The sequence below is a fragment of the Sus scrofa genome, chromosome 6 (genome assembly GCF_000003025.6).
Source record: "Sus scrofa isolate TJ Tabasco breed Duroc chromosome 6, Sscrofa11.1, whole genome shotgun sequence".
Classification (NCBI taxonomy): domain Eukaryota; kingdom Metazoa; phylum Chordata; class Mammalia; order Artiodactyla; family Suidae; genus Sus; species Sus scrofa.
The window spans coordinates 7,689,858-7,713,722 of record NC_010448.4 but is presented as its reverse complement, the minus strand read 5'-3'; the positions used below and the strand labels follow the sequence as shown (position 1 = coordinate 7,713,722).

At 49.0% G+C, this 23,865-nt stretch overlaps 1 protein-coding gene across 1 annotated transcript in view; it reads right to left on the bottom strand.

The window, feature by feature from the left end:
* The window catches only part of CDYL2 (chromodomain Y like 2), a 286,970-nt gene continuing 269,381 nt past the window's right edge, over positions 6,277–23,865 (bottom strand). Inside the window, exon 10 of the transcript XR_002345297.1 lies at positions 6,277–10,112. The gene's annotated coding sequence lies outside the window, so the exon portion shown is untranslated. The remainder of the gene's footprint in view (positions 10,113–23,865) is intronic.

Here is a 23,865-nt window from a genome sequence, read left to right as displayed (position 1 = left end):
GAGAACTGTTCCAAGGGACCAGAGCTCGCTGGGCTCAGGTCTCCCGTTAGCGAGAGGAGGACCAGGCGGAGGGGGCAGGTGAGCAACGATCTTCAGTGAGGCTCTGACTTCGTCTCCGTGTTGGGGGTTTTTTCCTACAATGAGGATTTCTGTGCTAATTTTATCTTTTTAAAATATTGGATTAAGGAGTTCCCGTTGCGGCGCAGTGGTTAACGAATCCGACGAGGAACCATGAGGTTGCAGGTTCGATCCCTGCCCTTGCTCAGTGGGTTAAGGATCCAGCGTTGCCGTGAGCTGTGGTGTAGGTTGCAGACACGGCTCGGATCCCGCGTTGCTGTGGCTGTGGTGTAGGCCGGCGGCTACAGCTCTGATTCGACCCCTAGCCTGGGGACCTCCATATGCTGTGAGAGCGGCCCTAGAAAAGGCAAAGAGACAAAAAAAAAAAAAAAAAAAAAGGATTAGAATATTAACTTCCTTACTGAGTGTTTTTGGCACCCCCTTTATATGCTGCACCTGAGGCGTATGGCCCATGTGCTGTCCCCTAATCCCAGCCCTGGAAGGTGCCACTGGCGCCGTTAACATAAGGAAGGAGAAAGCTGTTCCCTGTTTCCCACTGTCACTCACATCGTCAGTCAGTCAGTCAGCCAGTCAACATCCTTAAGTTTCCTGGCACATAGTGACTCACTGTCAGCAATGGCTGTACGGGATCTGAGTGTGGGTCGCTGAGATTTACACGGCATTTCCTACCTAATAGCAAACGGACACGAATGGCCTTGCACTGGGGAACGTGTAGAACGTGTAACAGAAAAAACTACTAAGAGCCCAGGACTGGTTACAAGGGCAAAGCCTCCGCTGTGGCTGACGGTGGTGGCTGTGGTTTCGCCTTGTAGCACTGGCTGTGGACACGGAGAGGACTGGGAAGATTAAGGAGACCGAATCAGCAGGTTCGGGTGACTGATCCGACGCAGGAGAGGCGGATGAAAAGGGCATCAAGGGAGGCTCCCCGCTTTCCGGCACGAGTCTCGGGGGTGCGGGTCGTGACGGTGAGGAGGCGGGGAGGCTGCTGGGAGGCACCACCCCCAGGGCAGAGTCTGGGAACAGCTGGGCGACATGCCTGTGGTCCATTCACACATGGGGTCCTCAAAAGCGGAGGCTGCGCTGGGGACGGGGCCGCAGCGTCAGCAGCATCCGGAGGAATGTGAAGCTGAGCGGGCAGGAGCTCCCCCGGAAGGACCGGTGAGTGGCCAGAGGGCCTAGGACCAAGCCAAAGGGGCGCTCAGCTCTCAAGGCAGGTGGAGAACCAACCACAGATGCTGACATGAGTGGATGGATAGCGTTACACAGAAACAGGGTGTTTGCATGATCTCAGAAAATCTCCCCTCAGGATGATTCATGACACATCGGCAAAGCGTCGTTTCAAAGTGGAGACACCTGGCCGACGCTATGTTAGCCAGATAACCAAGGCTAACCTCACAGCGCTGAGACCTGGCCCCGTCGTGCACCTGCCGGGGTGATGGCACTGAGGGCCCAACCCCACTTTTGTGACTTCTCGCATAATTGTGAGCAAGGACCAGAGAGACGCAAGCCGGGTCTCCCCAGATAAAGTGCTGGTGCTCTTCCCATGTGCCAAGGTCATGAAGGGGCACGGAAGGTTTGGGTCCTGGAAGAAGGGAGGCTGGGTCATGGTTCCCCGGAGTACAAATCGGGTTTGCCTTCTCATAAAGTGAAGACAGCACCTTTCCAGAGCTGGATGCCCCGATTCCAGAAAAGGCAAAGAACGCTGAGAGGCCCAGAAGAGGGGTCCGGTTAACGGTCTTCCAGCTGACTTAGCAAAGGTCACCAGGCAGCCTTTGGAAAATACACAAAAAGTGGATGGATCTGGCCAGGGGGCTTCCTGGGCCAGCCGGGTGAAGCCTCTAAACAGCTGTTAGCCGTTTCTTTCATGCGAGGGGGGAAATAAAGATCAGCTACGTTTACAAACTGCCTGTTGCATTTCTGTTTCTCTCCCAAACGACATAAAGGAGTCCTTTTCTTATATGGAGAGACAGCTGCAGCCAGATGACAAGAGTGAATTATGACCAAGTCCCTATTAACCATTCGTCCCTTCATTCCAGATGTTCAAAGCGTGGCCCAGGAACGGGGTGACCAGAGATGCAGTCCTTTCCACAGGGTGGGCCCAACGTGCAGGTATACTGCAAGGCTCCACTCACGTCCCATCTAGCAACTCTTTTTTTTTTTTTTTTTTTTAGATTACCAAATACATTTTATTTATTTATTTATTTATTTATTTTTGTCTTTTTGCTATTTCTTGGGCCGCTCCCGCGGCATATGGAGGTTCCCAGGCTAGGGGTCGAATCGGAGCTGTAGCCACCGGCCTACACCAGAGCCACAGCAACGCGGGATCCGAGCCGCGTCTGCAACCTACACCACAGCTCACGGCAACGCCGGATCGTTAACCCACTGAGCAAGGGCAGGGACCGAACCCGCAACCTCATGGTTCCTAGTCGGATTCGCTAACCACTGCGCCACGACGGGAACTCCCCCATCTAGCAACTCTTTAACGAAAACAAATTGCACGGCCAAACCCAAAGCCAAGGACAGGAGTGGACACTTCACCCACCATGCGGCTGTGGCAAGGATGTGCCTGTAAAACACGAGGGCAGAGAATGGAGGACTCGGGACCCGTCACTTAACACAACCACACGAAGGGAGGAGACTGGACGTCACGATGAGAACAAGGGGAACAAGAGATGACTGATCGACAGCAGCTAACAGAGCAACCCCAAAACACACTTTCTATTTGGGGGAGGAAACAGGGTTGATACAGACCAACCCGAACCCCGGCATTTGGATTTGCGGTCTCTTCCCCATGAGTGAGGTCAGGGTCAATCGTGTGGGTTTCCAGATTTCCATCACGAGAAATGCTGAAGGGAAAGGGGGCGCTCAGGTACATATGTTTTCCGAATGCTGCTCAGACACCAAATAAGAGGTTTAACGGAGAAAGCTGTCTGGAGCCACTTCTGACTCTGGCGTGGCCTGGCTCCCGGCGTGGGCCGGACCTGGGGGAAGGTGTCAGGCTGCCCCTCAGCTGTAACGGTCACATCATGCAGACGGCTGCACGGTGGGAAAAGCCACGGCCTGGGAACCAGGCAAGCTGGAAGCATATCCCAGCTGGACCTGGGACCGCTGGGCGAGTCTCTCACCTCTCTGGCCTCGAGTGCATCATCTCTGGAATGAGGCAGGTGAACCTGAGGATGCTATGTCCCTTTGATTCTGACAGCTTATGGCGTCATGACAACCTGGCTGCGTGGAAGGAGCCGGGACTCTCAGGGGGAGGAGTGGCCTAGAGAAGATACATGGTCCTCGGGCAGCCGGAGGAACTGCTGATGGGCAAAGGCAAGGACTAGGTGGAGGGCAGCGGGGGCTATGCAACAGGGCTCCAGGTACCTCCAAACTACCCCTTTATCAACCATCCTAAGCGGTCCTTCAGATGCCATCTTCGGGGTTAAGACAGGGCCTTCAGAGCCAAACGGGTCCCCAAAGAGCATGCTGCTGCCAGCCCTGCTCTTTCCCAAGGCTCACCTGCCCCAGGGTGCCGGGTTCCACAGCTGTCCCTCCCCACAAAGGAGACCACAAGGGCCACTTTCTTCAGCTGCCCAGGAGAAGGGGAAAAATAATAAAACATGCAACGAAAGGAATTTTTATACGGAAATGGATTTTGAGGCTACAATGTAAAGTCCTTTTAGCAGGAGCCACAATTTTCTTAAATAATCGTTCCCATAATTGGCTACTTGTGGGAACAACTAATTGTGCATGTAATCATTTGCCTGTACAACTCGGCATCAACCAGTAATTAAAGACAGAGCCGTCCTTGCTAAATTTGGCTCCAGAAATAATAGTAATATTTCCAAGGCCCAATGTCTCCCTGGCAGAGAATTCTAAACCCCGTTCAAATGAGTTTACTTTTTAAAACATCTTGAAAAGGGAGGACCTGCATCTTTGCCCAGAGCCAACGCACACTCTGAGAAGAATGCTTCTAGAATGATCCTCTGCTTGCATGTATCCCACCGCATGTGTTGAGTGTTCCAGCAGCTTCGCTGCACAGAGTCAGACCCTTCCCTGAGCAGTGTTTCCTCATCTGAGCCCATCTCTTTGCACAGCCACTGAGAGGGGGGCAGGAAAAAAAAAAAAATCACCTGATTTTGCAAAAGACCCTTCAAGCCACCAAGAGCTTCCCAAAGTCCTGCTCCCACCCTTGCCCCTCCCCAGCCGTGCCCAGCCCGCCCAGCATGCAGCCACCATCTCGTGATCCCCTGGAGGCTGGGCTGAAAGGCATCCCTCCCAAAAGCCATGCCTGTGTCTGACCCCAAGTACCGTGAATGGGACCTTATTGGGAAATAAAGGTCTTTACAGAGGTAATTAAGGCTTCTGAAAGGAGACCATCCTGGATCCAGGATGTGTGATTATCTGAGAAAGGAGAGGTTATTCCAGCACAGACCCAGACGGGAGGCCACGTGAGACAGAGGGACGTCACCAAGGCCCCTGGGGCCCCCCAGAGGCTGGAGAAGAGAAAGGCTCCTCCCCAAGAGCCTGGGGGGGTGGGGGAGCAGGGCCCCGCTGGCACCTCCATCAGGACTTCCGGCCTCCAGGACTGTCAGAGAATAAACTCCTATTTCCGGAAGCCAGCCACGGAAGTTTGTGGCCGCCCCGGGAAGCAAGTGCACCCTCATAGGGCTTCCATCCACAGCCAAATCCATTCCATCCGTCTCATGCGGCCCCTGTGGGCAGTTCCCGCCTCCACGGCGGCCCCAGCCCCAGCTGCACCAGGCGGGACTTGGGGTGTCTGTGCAGCAGGCCAGCGCCTGTGTTGGCGCTGCTGGCCTCCCAGTGCCACCCCCTGCTGCTCCACTGCAGAGGGGCCCCTCCACCCCCCTTGTCTCTGGATAAGCAAAAAAAGCCAACACCCTGTAAGTTCTGTCTCCTGCTTCTCCGGATTACTGGCCCCTCCCCGACCTGAGACACAGTCTAGGTTCAACAGGAAACTCTGCATAGACGGTCAGGTGGAATGAAGGTGGAGGGCCCCGTTTCCCCTTGCCCTCCTAAGTCTGCTTCTTCGGGGACTCGGGTGGCATGAAGGCTGCATTAACATCCACCCGCTCCCCGTCACCGAAAACCCCGAGAGCAAATACACGGACTAAGTGGCCTGACCGAGCCCCGCATGCTTTAAGACACGCTGTTTCTAAGCCTCAAGTGAAGGCTACCAAGGGCCCCTGGAGTGAGGGCAGAGGTGGGGGACCTGTGACAGCTCTGCGGGGGCCAGGCCCCACATCTCACGGGAACACCACCTCCCCAGGAGAATCGCACTCTAGACAAGCGGGGTGTAAAATTTAACCTTGGAAACGCCCTCTCAGGTTCCCCACCCCTGAGCGGGAAACACTAACAGGAGGCCCCATAAGCATCAGGCAGGAACCACACACGCCCCTGCCCTGGAAAAGCAAAGTCGGGCCTGTGGGCAACACAGGGCCAGAGGCCAGGACAAGATGAGACAAGTTCCCTGTAAGCGCCTCCCAGCGGACCAAGGATTCAGAGGAGGGAGCCCTGCTAACCCCGAGGGCTGCCCTAGCTCCAGGCTGCCCCAAAGGCCAACCTTCAAGACCCCTCCCCAGGCCCCAAACAAGCCCCACCTGGCTCCCAGGTAAGGCGTTGGGACTTTATCTGAGCAGATGTGATGTGCCTGATGGGCTTTAAATTCAGGGAGGGAGGACCCACCTGGATGTGCGCTATGAAACTCCGACACGGCCTTTACAGGCCTCAGGACGATCTGCCTACCCAACCCCTGGTCCCTGTACATGGCCTCTTCCCCTCACCCAGCTCCCTAAGCCATTTGCCTGCCACCCCTTGAATGAGCCATGCTCTGTTCTGCCACAGGACCTTTGCATGTGCCAGCTCCTCCCTCCACCCAAACCACCTCTCCTTGCCCCCCCACCCCCACCACTGATGCCAGGAATCTGCCACAAATCTCATATTTGAAATATTTAATTTACATTCTTACAATAATTGCATCTATGTAGTGTTGTATTGAGTTTATATTTTACCAAAACTCTCAAGTTCAGTAAGAATACAATGTTTTAAAACAGAGGCTAATAAACCTTTTCTGTAAAAATGAAGAGTCAGAACACACGTTCAGCTTTGAGATCAGAGAGTCCCTGTAGTAACTACTCTACTCTTGCCTTCGTAGTGTGAAACGTTCATGGACAATACAGAAACAAATGGGTAGGGGTGTGTTCCGATAAAACTTTATTTACAAAAACATGCAGGGGGCCAGATTTGGCAAGGGGCCCAGAATCTGCTAATTCCTGATTTGGAAGAAGAACCTTTAAACATCTAAAGGTAGTCGACCTTGGTTGGGGTTCCTCTAATTCAAGCTACCCCTCAGGTCAGGTGTCTCCTGGCAAACAGCTGCAGGACAAGGGTATAAAGAAAGGTACATCGGCCGCGGTGGTCTGAGGTTCTCAACTCAGAAGCAAAAACTTGCAAGAAGAAGGTTTTCCCTCCCATTAAAAGTTAATGTTTTAGATGATTTTGCCCTTAAATAAATAGGTAATCTTTTGAACCAGCTAATCCTTAATAAATTAGAATCTTTACACCAAACTGAACTGAGTGAGCCTCCGTGCCCCCTCCCACAGCCGTGTCTCCTCACCCTGGACCTCTTTAAAGATCCATTGATTACTGCCAAGCCACCATTGGTGGAATTAATTAATTTATGAACTTGTCATTACAATTCATTGATTAAAACGTCCCTTCTTAAAGATTTAATTATGCCCAAAGATAAAAGATCTGCTAATTATTGTCCTTTATCTAATTGAAGTTTTGTATTACAAATAAAGTTCAAAGGTTTAAGGCAGTTGCCCTTTCAAACAGTTGGGCAAAGATGAGAATTTAATTAGAGGCGAGACACCATTTTCTCTGATCTAACGGAAGAAAGACATGGGGCTGGAGATGCCCAGTCAGGGTGGGAAGACCTGGGCAATCCATCAGCCTTCTCAGTCACTGGATGGGTTTTAGCAAACAGTGCCCGTCACATGAGTTGTCGCGACAGTTTGGGTCTCCGGCACAGGCAGAGTTCTCCATTGCGTCAAGAACAGGAGTTCTGCCAACTGAAACTCTACTGTGTGTTTAATTTTTCTTAAAATACTGATGCATGGCAAGTCTCCACAGAAGATTTTTTTCTCTTAAATATTCTGAAGAGGAAATCAAAGCTGTTCATGAAGCAAACCACTGAGAGGCAGGGAAGCTTGTTAAGGTACTGGCACCCTGAAGTCAGCCGGGTCGGGGTTCAGATCCGGATGGAGAGTCAGTGAGGGCCCTGTCTCCATGGCGAAGGATTTGCACTGGAGGGGGGCCCAGCCTCTCGCTCGGCCCAGAGGGGTGACTCAGATGGCCAGGTCTCGCTGGCCCCTGCTTGCCAACTGGGGAAAGCCAAGGTCCTCCCGGAAGCAAGCTCTGGGCGTCCACCTCTTCCTTCCTTCTCCCCAGATCAAGGTGGGGCAGCCAAGGGCTCTTCAGTCTCTGCCCTTCTCCCTCGAGGCATCTCTCTCAACGTCTTTGGTCATGAGGACCAGAAGGTCGGTGCTGACCGTAAATCCATAACCACGTTCCCAACCAGCTTTACAGAACTAACGGTGATCCTTCCGTCTATCTGCTTAACTCCTGGGTCTATCAGTGAGTTCTGAATTTTTGAGAGCAAAAAAATATTGCTATCTATTGACCTGCTAAAAATCCCACAACCTAACAGCTGTGTGACTTTGGATATTCTACTTCATCTCCCTGATTCCAGATTCCTCCACTGTTAAAATGCGGACGGTGGAATGACTTCCTTCACGGGGTGGTTGGAAGAATGACAGTGCATTCAAGACACGTCGCGGGGTAGCTGTCACCTGCTCAGTGAGTGCGTGTTTACGCGAGGACTGCTAATGGCACGTTCCGCAACAGAGGGAAACAAAAAAGGACACGGTGAGGGCCCTGACCTCGAGGGTTCGGGCTGTTATCTCCACATTCAGAAGGTTTCTGTACTGATAATTCCATCAATACCTGCCCTTAAGGACACAGGAAGCAAGAGACATTAAATCTCAAAACAGTTCCTGGTTCCCATCTGCTCCTTTTAAAACATCCCTCCACCCCGTCCCCTGAGGCTGGAACGGAGGAGGGGCTCTGGGAAGGGCAGAGCCCTGTGCACTCAAGAACCCACTGGGTACCCCATCCCCCAGGGAGGTTTTGTCTGGGGAAGTGGGGGGGGGGGAGCCGCAAAGAGCTAAAGCCCCTCAGCATGGGTGGGCCTGGGGCATGTTCCAGAGACAGAGCGGGACAGGATGAAGGGCCTGGAACTGCTCCCCTACAAAATCTCTCCCAAGAGAAAAGAAGACGCAGGCAGGGGGAGGGGGCAGGTACGACACCTGTGGCACCTTTAAACTGCCACAGGTCTGTCAAGGAGCCGGGCCAAGCGCGTCCTACGTCCTGGTCATGTGCAGACCTTGCTGGGTCACGGTGACCTGTACGAAGCGCTTACCAGGAGCTCCACGTGCCCCGTCCCGTGTAATATCCCCACGGCCCTCGGAGGCACCTCCTGTTTTACGTTACCTGTCTTACAGAAGAGGAGACTGAGGGTCAGAGAGGTTAAGCCTTTTGCCCGAGGTCAGAGACCCGGTGGGAGGAGGAGCCAGGACCCCGGATTCAGTTGATCTGGCTCCAGACCCCCGTGTTCTAAAGCAGACGTTAGATCATTTCAGGAAAAAAAGTATTTTCTGGTGGGGATTTAATAAGCTCACCGGTGGCTTTCTGACATAGCGAATTCCCAGTCACTGTCAAATAGAGGCTGGACCACCCAAGGGGTGAGGTGGCTATAAATGGCAGCAAAAAAAAAAAAGAGAGAGAGAAAGAGATGGAAGTTTTCCAAGACCACAACCAAATTCTCTTCCCCCTCTGAGAGTCCATGATTCTAGAAGCATTCCTCATTCCTTCCCAGCAAACTTTAGGGGCTGATTATTAGAGGTGCAGCTCAGGAAATATAACCCCCCCAATGAAAACGCCGCAAGTGGCATCACGACAACTTCTAGGCAATGAGACCGAACGCGCTCACGCTGTGGAACCCCACTCAGCCATCGGCGACAACGATTTAGATACAGGAAGACACGTCTTCACCACTAAGGAGGGAAGGCATGACAGCCGGCAGAATATTAAACAGATACTTGTGACACATATTTATATTTATATCTCACACACACGAGCGCGCGAGGAGATGGAGGAGGAGGAAGGAAGAGAGGAAGAGGAAGAGTCCACAGTTTATCACCGTGATTCATCTCTACAGAATACAACATTTGGGGGTGTTTTAAGCTGTCTCTGTCTTCTGTATTGTTACTATTTGAATTTTCTGATTTTCACAATTACCGTGAAGTTATTTACCAAAAAGAAAAAAGACCCAGGTTTCAAGCTAGGGGGTCTCTTACTCCACGAACACAAACAAGCTGGATTTGCAGCTTCTTTCACAGAGTTTGGTCACTCGGCTGCCCCATCTTGCACTGCTTCCTGTCTTTCTTCCTCGCTCCTCTTGACCAACCAGGCTGCACACACATGTGCTTCACTGGTGACCAGGGCCAGGCCCCTCACAGGCTGCTGGCCAGACACTGTGCCCATTCCTACCCCTTGCCTGGTCCTGCCAGGGTCAGCCCCGGGCTCAGCCATGTGATGGGTTTCCCTGCCACCTCCCCGAGGACAGTTACCCAGACTGTTCCAGAAGCCTCCCCATCCATGAGGGAGCGTGCTGTTCATCCCCCCTCCAAAGATGGGAGAGGCTGGGCTCACGTGCCTTCCTCCTGGGGTCCAGTCCTTCTGCGCATCAGATCCTTCTGCTCAGATGGCCAAGAACCCCGCCACCTCTAAGCGCCCTCCCCGACAGCCCGAATGTCTTCAGCCTTTTTGCTGCATGCCTTTTGCAGCTGGGATCCTTGCCGCTGGCCCAACGCCCTCGCCTCCTCTTTGTTTTGGTTGTTGACTTGTTTGTTTCTGCCTGTTGGCTTCGGTTCTGCGTCTTAACTCCAAATACAATCCCAGCACACCTGAAAGAGGCGGGAAGGATTTCCTCGTTTACCTCCGTCCGACAGGGTGTTTGAGAGGAAAACAGTAACCAAGTCATGGACGAGGCAACACTGAGAATTAGGACAGCCCTGTGGGGACAAGGAGCAGAGGAGGCCCCTCCCGAGCAGCACAGAGCCCACCTGACTCTGCGCTCGCTCCGTGGCCTGGGCTAAGGGTCAGAGGGGGACGTGGCTCATGCTGTCCCCGAGTTGTATGGTTACTCCCTGGGGTGCTCTGTTGGGGCACCAGACCTGGGAGGCTGCCAGAAAGTTCTCACCTGACAGGAACCCTGGACCAGTTCTGCAAGGCTAAGAGCCTAAGAGGAGGCCAATCGGCCGGCATCTCCCTTTTCAAAGCTCTCCTTCCCTTGTCCCAACACAATCTGCCTCCCAAACACACCTGCCGGGCGGAAGCCTCTAGAGTAGGAGCAGGACCTCCCCCCACCCTCAGTCAATAGCTGAAGACAAACTGGGAGATGGCGGCTATAGGGCCCTTCACCCTGCCCCGCAGGATGTCCTTCTAGAACCTTCTTGACCTCAAAGATCAGTGCCCACATCGTCTCCATCAGCACCCACAGTTTCCACGGCAGACGTGCCCAGGTGATTCACATCTGAACACTGTTGCCGACGTTGCTTCTATTTTTTCAACTTACTGAGAAAACAACTTGATATTTGCTATGGGTTTAAGAAACAACCCTATTAATGACATCGAGCTATTGAGCAGCACTCACTGACTGTCGATTTACATTATGTAACGGAATGTGAAGCTCGATTTCCTGGTGTCACATGTATAACGATTAAATTATCAGCAGATGGAAAGTCGTTCTGCACTATAACAAGGTCCTATAAGGTGCTAATTAACTTGGCACCTTTCAGAAAAGGACTTCACATTGTGATAGGAACTGTTGATGCTTAAGGATACTTACTGGCCCTCAGGAGCAAATTTAGGACTTATTTTGGAGACTTTTTTCCCTTTTATCCTTGTTCTTAGTTTCTGAGACAAATGATAATATCATCAAAGTACTCCCATTTGGGTCCAAGATCCACACTGCAGGAAATGCCACCAATTCTAAACGAGGAGGAGTGGCCTCTGTCAGTGGTGCCGTGGTGACTAACGCTGGTGAGAGCATCAGGAATGGAAGCCCAGCAAACGTGTCAAGAGTCTCCAGAAACTTCCAGCTCTCTGGGATCTTTGCTGGGCGGGAGCCCAGGAATACCGGTGATCACTCCAGCAACTTCCCGTCTTTCCCTTTCATGGGTTTAGAATTTGCCAGATTCTTTTAATCTGCAGACAGGGGTGAAGGCCAAGGTCACACAGCACTCAGGCTTTGCAAGGCAATATTTTTTCAATCTGCCCAGCTCCGTGATAAATCTCTACTGCTATACTTTTATCTCTTTCTCCATTCAAAACGGTTGACATAACATTTTGAAATAAGTGTTAGTTTTGCGGTGTGATAATTGCATGGCACTCAGATTTTTACAAGCTGCCTTTATTATTTCAAAATATGCATATTCTTAGATTAAATGACAAGATACCCTGGGTTTGTCTCAAAATAATCCACTGGTGAGAAGGAAGTGAAAGATACAGATGAAAGACAATTTTCCATAATTTGGTAACTGTTAAAACCAGGTACATGAGACTTCATCATACTATTATTTCTTATCTCTATCTCATATGTTCGAAATGTTTCATAGTGAAAGTTAAATTCTTCAACACACACACACAAAAAGGGAGTCAAGAACTGTGAAGTTTTGGATAAAGATTAAGGGAATGAATTTAGGTGGATTTCTTTTATAGTTAAATTTGTTCCAAGTTATCCTCCCAAGAATCTCAAAAAAAGAATATTAGGCATATTGGACCCAAAATAATCCAAGATTTTACCTCCAGTCATGACTGACCCAAGAGATTCTGAAATACTCACCCATTGCTTGTGGATGTCACGGGTACAGAAAAACGGACAGGAAGAAGCCAGGGAAGGTCGGGTGCTGAACAGAAGTGAATGGCATGTGCAGGCTGGGCTGGGAGAAGACGGTGCACCTCCAGAGGGAAGCACAATTTCAAATAACACGAGCAATGGGTGGGTTCGGGGTAGGGACCTGGCCTTGGAGCATCGCACACTTCAGTTTGCAAAGACAAGAGAAGGAGAGAGGGGAGCATCAGGACTTTCCGACAAGGTAAGTGGGTATTAACATTCTAATTCTCTGGATGGAGAAGCTGGCGTGCACGAAGGTGAAATCCTTTCCCAAACCCATGAGGTTAGTAAGAAACAGAGCAGGTGTTCAAATGCAAGGTGGGTTTGCTCCACAGCCCGTGCGCTTTCTACATCCTGACGCCCAGATCCACCACTCTCAGAGACAAAAGGAAGAAAGGAACAGTCTTGCCAGGCATTTCCAAATACAGGCACAGAAATCCACTTAAAATAAGTACGACTCTTACACATCATAAACAGAAGTGGAGGTAGGTGTGGTGAATGACCATACGTAAAACTGTTCTCACGTTCAAATATGACTGAAAGAGTTTAGCAGGAAAAAAAAAAAAAAAAAAAAAACCTGTTGGTTGCCTTATGGAACTAAGGTTTTGGTGGCAGGAAGAATCCTGCTAGACAACAGCTGTAAAATTCAGCACGGAGTGAAATAAACTCCTTCGATGTTCCTGGCTGGCTTATCCTAAAGACGGAGTAAGACATGAAAGAGCAGCAAACACTGCAGGTTCTCTTGGGTCAAGGCTGTTGGCTGCTAGAAAATGAGAAGCCTGCGATATTCTGCCTTGGAAGTAAAACAGGCATCTGAGAAGAGCAGACATTCCTGGAAGCCGTGTTTTAGGCAACTACGGAAGAGTCACACGCCTTCCTCTGGAGAACAAGGAGTCCAGTATTCCTGAGCAAATGATGTGGAAAACAGGTCACTCAAGATAATACATGAATGGACATCAATGAGGTCCTATTGTATAGCACGGGGAACTCTCTCATCTCTTGGGACAGACCATGACGGAAGATAATATAAGAAAGGGAATGGATATACATGCACGGCTGAGTCACTTGGCTGCACAGCAGAAATCGGCACGACATTGAATATCAACTATACTTCCATTAAAAATTTTTTAATTAAAAAACGATAATATATGAAGATGCATAGTGTTGACCCTTGAACAATGTGGAGGTTAGCCATGCTAAACCTCTGCGCATCTGAAAATATGCTTATAATTTATAGTTGGCCCTGCATACATGCAGTTCTTTTTTTTTACTTTTTCTTTCTTTTTTTTTTTTGTCTTTTGCCTTTTCTAGGGCCGCCCCCGTGGCGTATGGAGGGTCCCAGGCTAGGGGTTGAATTGGAGATGTAGCTGCCAGCCTACACCACAGCAACGCAGGATCCAAGCCGCATCTGCAACCTACACCACAGCTCACGGCAACGCCGGATCCTTATCCCACTGAGCGAGGCCAGGGATCAAACCCACAACCTCATCGTTCCTAGTCAGATTCGTTAACCACTGAGCCACGACGGGAACTCCACATGCAGCTCTTTTGTACACACGGTTCCTTTGTATACACAGCTCTGCATCTGTGGAGTCAACTAAGCAGGATCATGTAGTGTGGTCGGTACCTATCTGCTGAAAAAAAAACTAGGTTTAAGGGCACCTGCACGGTTCAAATCCATGTTGTTCAAGCATCAAATATACTACATGCTCCTTCTGAGCAGTAACAGAAGCGCAGTGAAGTCTCTGAGTCCTTCACTTTAGAGACCTGTTGGAGTTAAAGTATTTCATCTAATACATGAAATACCTAAACATGTTTTATCATGGATTCATTTTTTCATAATACTTATCAGTATCCCATGAAACTACAATCCCTGGAGACACCTTGTAGAAGGGCAGGCCTAGAGTGGTGGAACTCCCACAATGCAGAATCTACTGTGTAGCCAAAAGATCAGGTATTAAGGCCCCTTTGCCCCAGGCGCTCTATCCAAACAGGCCTCTAACCCAAAGTTAAGTTGTCTTTCAAGTTCACTGCATAAAGAGACAATAAGGAGTGTCTCATCTTGGTGGTAAACTGAGGCATGGACTCAGACTGAGGCATGGGCTTGATTCTGCTCGAGTATTCAGAAGCACACACTTGGAGGAGCAGGATTTGAAACGGACATTCAAGGAGAGGTAAGTCTAGAAGGTGAAGGCGAAAAGGAGACAGGACGCGTTTAAGGCAAGGAGAACGATGTGCTCAAAAGGCTTTTGGCTTCCCGAGCACTGCCCCAGCCATGCAGAGGATTCACTTTCATCATCAGCTGTATTAAATTTAGTGTATGGTTTTTATAAATTGGCAGAGCACGGGTAAAAACAATTCCTTTACTCAGAAGCAATTATACAAAAACACCTTACTTTTCAGCCATTCTAAATAAACAAGAGCATCAAATGAATGTGACTGATTTCCACGAACGTTTCTGCGTGTGTCCTAACAGATTAAATTGAACTTCTTATTAAAGTAAAGGTAATATTTCTGTCACTTCTTCTAGCTACCGCGGTTATAATTTCATCCCAGAAGCTGTTGAGTCTTATGAGCCAGTATTTTCCCAACTCATTACTGCTGTGTGCACTTCACTCAGAGGGCCATGCTCTTGTGGGTACTCCTTCCAAATTGATTTGGCCACTCTGAGGCAGAATTTTTTCCAAGTGAAGAGCCTGGACCAATGGCAATGCCCATTGTATTATTTTGTATAGATATTTTCCTTAGAAAATTTCTCCCCAAGCCTTTGTTTACATGACCTAACTGCCTGGAAAATCTGACCCACCTCAGCTGCCATCCTTACCTCACCTGACAAATTCCCACTCACCCACTGAGACTCAGCTAAAGCATTATATACTCCAGAAAACCCTTTGTGCTTGCAGACAACAAAAATCTAACTTAAGAAAAAAGTGGGGCGGGGACTTACTGGATTATACAAGTATAGGAGTAACACCTAGCCTCAGGAATGGTTGGATCCAGGAGCTTGAATGCTACTATTAAGGCTTTGTTTTTTTCCTTGTTCTCTTGGGCCGCCTTTCCTCTGTTCTTTGGTTTCATTCTTAGGAAGGTCCACCAGCTGTTCGAGGCAGTGGCATCCCTGTAATAGGATAGCAGGAGTCTACAGGTGGAAGGCGAATTTTCTGATTTTCATGTAGATCTTGGCAGCCAAGTTTCAATTACCTTAGATTGACGGGGGAAGTGTCTCTGCAGCTGTGGTAATATATGTTCCGTCCAGTCTGACTTCCTCCAAATGACTGGAAAGATGACCAGTGGCCACCTCCAGTTTATACCCCTTCAGATTAGCAGCCCTAACAAAATGAGTCTCTGCCAATGGCTATGTCGTAAAACTCCCAGGGGAGACAGTTATTTGTCCAGGTCCCAGGCCAGGGGCTGCTGAGTCAGGCTCACTCACTCACAGAGGACTGGGTCTTCCCTAGGAAGAGGCCCGTTGCCTGCAGAGAGGGAGAAGGGATTCCAGGGAGACAAAGACAACGGTTGTCCTTGACTCCTGCCCGAAGCCTTCCGGCCTGGGCAGCGTCGCCTTCCCGGGCTCTCCTAGAATCCTGGGCAAACCTCTACCACCGCAGTTCACACCAAAGATTACAGAGGCCTGTGTATACCCAGCACTACATGACAGCGCAGCACAGAGTCAAAGACACAAGGCGTGATTAAAGGAAAATGCCACCTGGGGAGGCTCCGAGCAGAGGCATTGGTAACTGCAGTAAATGAGGGCGTGTGAGTTTGAGGCAGCGATGGACAGAGGGCGGTGTGTGCTGAACGTCTGACCGTGGGAATGAAGGTGGCGCTGCTTGCTGGGGCAAATATTCTCTCCGTGCCCGCCCCCCACATATAACTCCCCCGGTGGCAGCCACGTGCTTTACCCTTCCCAAAGCCCCCTTTAAAGATGCCTGCCTAGTGCCTCTGAAACCGCACTCAGACATATCAGAGCACATGTCCCAACTCGAAGTTTAGAAAATGCCATCCCCGCAGCTCTAAGCCCGTCACCTTTGCCGGCAGAGAAAGTGCTCTCACTTCACTCTTTACGGATCCTTCTTGGTGACCTCGCATCACTTTCTTTTATGGACACACAAATTATGAGCGGTAGGTGAGGCCTTCAACTCCCTTCAGTGTAACTGGTCCCTTTTACCCGGCAGTGCAACTGACTCAGAAAGCTCAATGTGGCCACAGTGACGCAGGTGCTGTCCCTCTGAAGGCGGTTCTTGATCCTCCCCGTAAATCACCACAATCACTCTCACAGTGACTGAACCATCACCATCTCCAAGACTGTCCGCACAGGACAGGGGAGCTGTGCAGCCCCGTGACAAGGAGGCGCACATTCAACTGAAGGTCAGGAAGGCCCTTGACTCCACGAGTTTGAGGTTTTGCTCGTCTGTTCATTTTTAATGTACATGGCTGGAGTTCCCGCTGTGGCGCAGTCACAAGGAACCCGACGATTATCCATGAGCATGCAGGTTCCATCCCTGGCCTCCATCAGTGGTTAAGGATCCAGCGTTGCCGTGAGCTGCGGTGTGGGTCTCAGACTCAACTCAGATCTGGTGTTGCTGTGGCTGTGGTGTAGGCCGGCAGCCTGTAGATCCGATTTGACCCCTAGCCTGGGAACCTCCATATGCCACAGGTGCGGCCCTAAAAAGCCCCCCTCCAAAAAAATTTTAATGCATACGGTATAATAGTAATATTTAACTAGAAGGTAAGTGTCATAAAAAGACAGGACTTCTTGCATTATTTAAAATGATAAGCCCCAGACTCTAGAGCAGTACTTGCCACATAGTAGGTGCTCAACATACTGCTGAACAAGTGCTTGTGGAGCACTGCTTTAGGTACCTCATGTGAATGAATGTATTGAGCCCTCATAACCATCTTCTGAGATCAATTTCAGTAGCCTAAGTTTACAGATGAAAAAACCGAGGCGCAGAGAATTAAAATAGTTTTCCTGAAGTGACATGGCTACTAAGTCTTGGCAACAGGATTCAAATCCAAGCAGGCTGGTTTCGGAGCTTAAAGTCAAAACTAGATATGAACCATGGGTGAGAGAGGTGCCAGTTAGCAACTGCTGTGCAGCAAAACAGTCCAGAGTTGACAGCTTACACAACCATTTTATTTGCTCACAGTTTTGTTGGCCAGGACTTCAAAGCTCAGGCAGGTAGCTTGTGTCCGATTCCTGTGGTTTTAAGGGTGGTGACGGGGGAAGGACCTAAGTCCCAGAAGGCTCCCGTGTCAGGGGTGTTAGCAGGAGTGAGTGGAAATCTGAGCACAGCTGGAGCCCCCTCTCTCCACGTGGCCTGCCTGTCTGTGTGGACGTTAAGGATTCCAGGCTGAGAGTATTTTAAGAGACATGAAATAGAAACGGCCTTAGCTCAGGCCTGGAAACTCACACTGGAAACGGTCCCTTCCCACGTACTCTTTCGGTCTCTTGGTCTAATGGTCTAAGGAGCCACAGGGCCCATTCTGTCAAGGGAACTCCAATTCTCATTGGGACGTGCGTTAAAGAACTGGTGGCCCTTTTTATTTTTTTATTTATTTTATTTTATTTTTTTTGGTCTTTATAGGGCTGCACCTGCGGCATATGGAAGGTCCCAGGCTTGAGGTCGAATCGGAGCTGCAGGTGCCGGCCTATGCCAAAGAAAGAACCTGTGGCCACTTTTTCTCCACCAAAATGCAAGTCCAACCTAGTCTGGAGATCGTGGCCACCAACTCCACACCATGTTTGCGACACCCTCCAGTTCAGAATCGTAGCTCTGGAAGAAAGCTCTTCCACAACGAAGTCCTGAGGTCGTCCACGAGGTGGAAGACTCTTTTGTTGTCATAAGACTTGACCATGACAGAACCTAAAGGAGCATTTCCTAATCTGAACACAAATCGTTGCAACCAACTTTAATTACTTTGATTGGGAGGAGGGGCTCTCTCCAGTCATTTTAATATGCATTTTATGTTTCCAGATGCTCTATCCTACTTTTAGGAGGAAATGTTTCCATTATCATAAAATTTACATGCTCATACATTTCACTGAAAGACTTATTCTTTCTAGGTGATAATAAACAATTCGGTAATTTGGAGGAAAGACGTCACAGACATAATTATGAAAAGATATAACAGAAGTCTCCAGGAAAAGAGAGGCAGGGGTGGCTGAGTAGAAAGAAGAAAATTCAGTTCTGCTCCTAATGCATCCCGCATCTTGAGAAGTTCGCTCAACCTCTGGGAACCTTAGTTTAACTGTATGTAAAATATAAGACTTTTGAGGATACAGGCCTCAACTGTGGCTCTAAACTCCTTATCTTGCTTCACACCCTAATTCTACCAATATCCGCTTCTGTGAACAAAACAAAAGCTACTTCATCTCTTTGGATGTGATGATAACGGCAATGACTGAATCCACCAAAGAGAACTCACCAGGGAGCCTGTGGGGCCCCTACTTCCCCAACTCTCCCAGTTCTGATCAGCAGAATGTACAGCAAACAACACTATCGCCTTTAAGCCAAGGCAGATGAGAAGGGAGCCCCATTAAAATTCAAAGCCCCAGTGTTTAACGTCTTCCCAATATGGCTCCCTTCATTTTTTTTAAATCCATACAATTAGGAGTTCGTTTGGGCAGATCTATAAGGCCCTATCAAGGTCTAAAATATTTTACAGACTATGATCGCCCTGTGAACAAAATGTGGAATTCTGAAATTGGTGTTCGATGCTCCAGAAGTTTACACTGACGATGGGAATGCAAGTAATTGAATTTATATTGATTGAGAAGAAATCACACCTAATTTTTTTCCTGTCGCCTCCATGTTCATTGAGTTTGGGAATCTTCTTGGCTGTTTTCTTGATTGTCTGTGATTGATTGCCATTAAGTAGTCTCGGGCTCTATAGATCCCACGTCAATGAGTTTGGGTTGAAGGAATCAGATACAAACAATTCAGATTTGTTTCCTCTTTGACCAAAGTTCACTGTTCTTTACAGGCACAGTTCCTAGAGATTCAAACCTAAAATTCATCGGAAGAGTGTGGGGGTGTCCCAAGTCTTGGGCCCCCTAAAATACCCAGGTTTGTTTACCAGGATATGTTTGTCCACAGTCAATGTGTTCATGTTGTGGACAGGTGGGTAAGTATATGTGTCACTATCTTCAAAAATTCTGAGTTGGGCCCACTCTGTCTTAAAAGGAGAGAAGTCCAGTGAGGTTTGGAACTCATCAGCATCAGCACATAAACGAGACTAGGAAGCAAGAAAGTGGGATTAATTAAAGTTCTGCACATGGAGTATTCAGAATGCCCTAAAAGCAAGGGTCTACCTGTGATGAAAACAACCACAGGAAAAAGAACAACAGTAACAACAACAAGAACTCCTCCTCTAAAATAACTGAATACGCAGATTTTTGTTCAGCGAGGATAAGTGTGGCTGTGGACAGCATTCCACATACTGGCGTTAGGCGATCCAAAGCAGGGCGTCCAGATTCTCGCCTGCTGTCCCGAAAGAGACACCTGTCAACTAGCCCCTCTGAACCCAGAGTTCCCACTCAGCCTTCCCATCGCCTCATTCTCACATGCGAATAAACGGGAACCACAACGCTTGCAGCTGAGATAATGAGAAACGTGCGTGGTAAGAGAGAAAACAGAAATGGTGTCCTCAAAACAAAATGAAGAAACACCATCTTCAAAAACCTCGGGGAAGTATTTGTATCCATTACATAAGAATAGGATGGTAGGGAAAAGGAATCCCCAAAGAACATAAAAAGACAAAGGAGAGGAAACGCTTACATCTATGTGTGTAAATGAAGAAGCCAGTACCTGGAAGGAACATCCCGGGCAGTGAGCTATTTGTCCCTGGGGAGGGGGGCTGAGTGGACTAAGGGTAATTCATCTTTATGTTACTCTTTTCGGAACAATTTTATAAACATACATTAATTTTTAATTAAAAATCAGAGTGAAAAAAACTGTATTGGGGAAATAACAGTAAAAAAAAGATGCCCCCCCAAAAATCAAATTCTTGCTTTAATCTCACCCTTACCTAACAATTTTTAAAAGCCCATTGCCACAGAGGCCTCTCAAGAGAATACATCATATGGTGACCCTCTGAGAAGATGCTCCTATTTCTATTTATCAGCTTTTTGAGCATTTCATTAGACTGAATTAATGCTTTAGACCAGAGGTTCTCAAAATGAGGTTTTTCTCCCCTGCATTTACTGAAGCAGAACGTCCACAGGCGAGGCTCTGAGACCAAGGCCAACAAGCCGCCAGGTGACTCTGCACACACCCAGGTTATGAGAACGGCCGTGTAGCGTCCAGCCCCGTCTGGGACAACCGATGACACTGCCCTCCTCAGGAAGCCCGCAGTCTCCCCTGCTACATCCCGGAGCGGCCGTATGGCTGCTGTGATTTACAGGTCAAATGCATGGCTGCTTGACAGTGTCTCCAAATCTGGACCTTGAATTCCAGAAGAACTGGGGGACTGAGGGATGCTCACACATGCACCTCGTTTGGATTGTTCCAGAAAAGGAAAACAGTGAAAACTGCGTGACAATATTTTAGAACAGTCCTGGCTTGAGGGAGCCCAAAGGCCTAAGCTTGAGGCTCAAGCCCAAACCTCCCTTTTCACTGACATTCTAACAGACACATGACAGGCTCCCAATGCCAACGCAGCTTGGACTCCACGCTCCGTAGATGCTGAGCTTTTGTTTGCTCCCGAACAAATTCAATAAAGTGCAGTAACCGTTATAATAAATGTAGGTGTCACTAATTACAACACTAGATTTTAAGTGCAAAGCCAGGGTCTCAAGTGGCCTTTAAAACTGAGTAAAATCACAGCCAATTCAAATTTAATTAAAACTATCAGTTTAATTTAGTTTGCTTTTACAATAAAAACTACACTAACCCATTAACTGCATTCCGAATTTCCCATTACGCACAGCAACCAGCAGCTCGCGGGCCTCCACGGCAGGGAACGGCGCGATGCATTCATCTACCTTGTTATCCAGGAACGTTTCAGTTGTTCTAGAGCCAATAAACAAGCGCTTTTTTTTTTTTTTTTTTTTTTTTTGGTCTCTGAAAGTGGGGCTCTTAGTTAGACTCATTCAGGTAATTTGCCATGTAGGTAGAAGAGGCTTTTGTCCAGCTTCCTGGGCTTTTGAAAATCCATCCTCCAGGAGCCCTGGCCAATCACGGTCCCTGTTCTTCAGCAGAACTTGCAGTTGTCAAGAAGGCGTCTTTAAGAACAGAATGACAGAACTCTGGGAATCTGGGCCTGATGTACTCCTAGTCCTATTTCTACGGAGCGGGGGGCCTTAGATAAACCTCGTCTCTTTTCAAAGCCTTGGTTTCCTCTTGTGTCACACTGAGAAGGTTGGAGCAGGTCCCTGCTTCCAAACATCCTACTTTCCTGACCTGAGGCATATCTAGGTATTACCTGCCAGCACCTGCACTTCATATACACCGAGTATGAGAGGTTTCTAAGGTACCATCTGCCTCAGCCCCATCCTAGACAGTCATATGGATGAACTCATGTAGTTTAATGTACCAGGTAGACGTGTGTGTGTGTGTGTGTGTGTGTGTGTGTGTGTGTGTGTGGTCTAAATGAATTAAAGTAAGTAGACAACCACTAAAATGATCTTAAACGTTTCGTTGCCGTCACCACACATCTCCACCCTGATGAGAACATCAGCCTCCCTGACCTCTGAGACCCCAGCCTGCTCCAGGAATTTGCAAGTCTATGAAAAAGAACTGTATCATTGGACTCAGGTAAGCAAATGCTCCTGTACACAAAGAAACTGCCTACAGGCCTGGTCAGCTTCAGACCAGAGCGTAGTGTCTGTTGAGAGAAAAGCGCTGAAATGAAAACTGGACAGTTACATGGTTTATTTTAGAAGGAGAGAAAGGCACAGAGAAGTTGAGCAAAGTCATGACCCATGGCACAACCCAGCCAAATGCAGAAGAGAGAAAGATAAACCTTGCAGGAAGGAAGAACCAAGGCAAGAAGAGAAAATCCACAGACCTGGGGAGGGTGTGCCATCCTTCAACCCCTGTGAGACGGAGCCTGATCCCAGCTGTCTGGGCCTGAATGGAGCTTTCACCAGGTACCCTGGCTCAAGGATGCCTCTGATGGTGACAAAATCACCAGCAAACTCCATGCAGACAAGGTAAGGAATCAGCAGAGAAGGACACACACTTGATCTCACCAGTCCTCTGTGGGAGATCTGGCAGGGAATTAGAAGGGTTACGCGATGGAGTTCCCGTCGTGGCGCAGTGGTTAATGAATCCGACTAGGAACCATGAGGTTGCAGGTTTGAGCCCTGGCCTTGCTCAATGGGTTAGGGATCTGGTGTTGCCGTGAGCTGTGGTGTAGGTCACAGAAGCGGCTCGGATCCCGCGTTGCTATGGCTCTGGCGTAGCCTGGGAACCTCCATATGCCACAGGAACAGCCCTAGAAAAGGCAAAAAGACAAAAAAAAAAAAAAGGAAGGGTTACACTGCCAAGGATGATTAAGGAAACAATTTGCAATTGACATTCAAGGATGGACTTAAGACTGGGTTTGACGGAGGAATTGAGAGAATCAGGCCAGAGCTTCTCCTGGTAACACTGATCACACCAGTGCTGCGATCATCAGGTAGCCAGAGACCTATTCTGAGCCCTCTTCATCTGCTTGGGCAGGAGGGAAACCCGGCAGGGGGTGGGGCGGGGCTATGAGTTGGTACCGAACAGAGCAGCTGGTTGCTGAGATGCTCTTCCTGTCTTAACAACACCCGGAAGTGACAGAGCCAGGACAGAGTCAACAGTGACCTGCGTGACACGAGAGACCGAATGGACAAACGGCCAGAACTCCGACCCACAACCTCTGCAGCAGCCAAACCACAAACTCAGCAGCCGTCAATCCCAAAGAGGCAGGACGTGCTCGTTAATGCCAGGATCTCTCATGTTTGCCTTCTCCTCCAACTCAGGACCAACTACAGAAAGCCACATATCCCTCCACCCAAGCACAGAGGCAGCCCAGCTCCTACCGGCCGGCCTCCAGCCTCCCCAGGCCAACAGCCTCCATCAGAACACACCTGAAGCATCCATTCTTTTACTCGACAACTTTCCCTCTCCCCTGCCTGCCTTTGAGTCTCTGCTGAGCACCAGTGATGGGGGGTGACTCCCCTGCTACAGCAAGCTCGGAATAAAAGGCTTCGGCTTGTTCCCATTGGGGTTGTCGTGCCTATTTCCACTCCCATCTTAAATTGCCTAGGATTTTGATTAAGGCCTACATTTGCCACAAAGTCCGCTCCTCATGTGCCTTTGAGTTGTGCCCAAAGATCTACCTATAAGATTCCCGTTGCCCTAACTCCTGACATGGAATACGACACACACACACTTGTGCCTGTGCGCACACTACTGGAACTGGCTTGAATCATTTATGTATCTGATTGAATTATTTATGTCCTCATTCCAAGTGTGCTAAAGGCTTCCACTGACGTCTGCTCTGGTGTGCATTAAGCCTGTATGGGGCAATTGCTTCGACTTATATGACACCCAAGGCAGAACCCAAGTGGAGACAGGCCCTTACCAAGATTTAATGAGGACACTGCTGCTATTGTCTGCTGCTACCCAGAAACTAAACAACTGAGTTTATGTTGGACTCAATACAATCCATTTCTTGATAAGTCTGAGGTTAAGACCAAGGGTCAGCAAACTCTACCTGGAGCTCTATGTAGCCCACTGCCTATTTTATAAATAAAGTTTTAATGACACACAGCAACACTCATTCAT